We start from the raw sequence: 2109 nt of genomic DNA on the forward strand, positions 1-2109 counted from the left end.
CATCAGTAAGTGCTTCAAGTCATCCTCACTTTCAGCAAGCAAAGTTGTGTCATCTGCATATCACAGGTTGTTAATGAGTCTTCCTCCAATCCTGATGCAACATTCTTCTTCATATAGTTCAGCTTATCAGATAATTTGCTCAGCATACAGATTGAATACAGATTGAATAAGTATGGTAAAAAGATACAACTCTGACCCACTCTCTTCCTGATCTTAAACGATGCAGTATCCCCTTGTTCTGTTCAAATGATAGCCTTCTGGTCCATGTACAGGTTCCTCATGAGCACAATTAAGTATTCTGAAATTCCTATTCTTTTCAATATTATCCATAATTTGTTAAGATCCACAAAATAGAATGCTTTTGCATTGAAAAGGAATTGAGAATTCCTCTTCAATTTGTAATTCCTGGCATAGTAGATCATATGGTTGTCTGATTCAAAGCCAGTCCATTTCAGTTTTCTAATGCCTAGGATCAGAAGGAAGGCTGGGCAATCTACATCCATAGTAATAACAGCTCAGAAACCCAAGGAGGGGTTGCTATGAGTCGGGTATGACTTTACGGCACATAATGATAACAACAACAATGCCTAGGATACGTGTTTTGCATACATCTTTATGGTATTCTTTGTTTTCAGCCATGATCCATCTATATCAGCAATGATATCACTTGTTCCACATTCTCTTCTGAATCCAGCTTGCATTTCTAGAAGTTCTCTGTCAATGTACTGCTCCAACCATCTTTGAATTATCTTCAGCAAGATTTTATTTACATGAGATAGTAATGATGTTGTTTGATAATACCCACATTCTATGGCATCACCTTTCTCTGGAATGGGTACAAATATGGATCTCTCTCAGTCAGTTGGCCAGCTAGCTGTCTTCCAAATCTCTTGGATTAGATGAGTAAATGCCTCCAGCACAGCATCCATTTGTTGAAACATCTCAGTGGGTATTCTGTCAATTTCTAGGATCTTGTTTTTTGCCAATTCCCTCAGTGCAGCTTCAATACCATTGGTTCTTGATCATATGCCACCTCCTGAGATAGATGAATTTCAACCAATTCTTTTTGGTACAGTGACTCTATGCATTCCTTCCATCTTCTTTTGATGCTTCCTGCTTCATTCAGTATTTTGCCCATAGAATCTTTCAGTATTGTGACTCAAGGCTTGAATTTGTTCTTCAGTTCTTTCAGCTTGAGAAATGCTGAGCATGTTCTTCCCTTTTGGTTTTCCAACTCCAGGTCTTTGCACATTTCATTATAATACTTGAATTTGTCTTCTTGAGCTGCTCTTTGAAATCTCTGTTCAGCTCTTTTATCTTGTCATTTCCTCCATTTGTTTTAGCTACTCTCCTTTCTAGAGCAAGATTCAGAGTCCCTTCTGACATCCATTTTTGTCTTTTCTTCCTTTCCTGTCTTTTTAAGGATCTTTTGCTTTCTTCATGGATAATGTTCTTGATAATCATCCCACAATTACTCTGGTTTTCAGTCATTGGTGTTCAATGCGTCAAATCTAATCTTTAGATGGTTTCTAAACTGAGATGGAATATAATCAAGGTCATATTTTGGCTCCTGTGGACTTGTTTTAATTTTCTTCAGCTTCAGCTTGAACTTGCATATGAGCAACTGATGGTCTGTTCCACAATCAGCTTCTGGCCTTGTTTTGGTTGAAGATATTGAACTTCTCCATTGCCTCTTTGCACAGATCTAATTGATCTGATTCCTGTGTATTCCATCTGGTGAAGTCCACATAGCTCCTGTTTATGTTGTGGAAAAAAGGTATTTGCAATGAATAAGTCACTGGTCTTGCAAAATTCTATCATGCGATCTCCAGCATAATTTCTATCACCAAGGCCATATTTTCCAACTACTGGTGATTCTTTTTTGTTTCCAACTTTTGCATTTCAATCACCAGTGATAATCAACACAGCTTGATTGCATTTTTGGTCAATTTCAGACTGCAGGAGTTGGCAAAAATCTTCAATTTCCTCATCTTTGGCTCTGGTGGTTGGTGAGTGTGATAGTTGGAGCTGTGTGTCAACTTGGCTGGACCACAATTCTGTGTGGTTTAAGCTATTGTGATGTGGTTATTCCCATGATGGGATCAGATG

Source organism: Orycteropus afer, unplaced genomic scaffold (assembly GCF_000298275.1).
Source record: "Orycteropus afer afer isolate SDZICR_OR568_19922 unplaced genomic scaffold, OryAfe1.0 scaffold00056, whole genome shotgun sequence".
Taxonomy (NCBI): Eukaryota; Metazoa; Chordata; class Mammalia; order Tubulidentata; family Orycteropodidae; genus Orycteropus; species Orycteropus afer.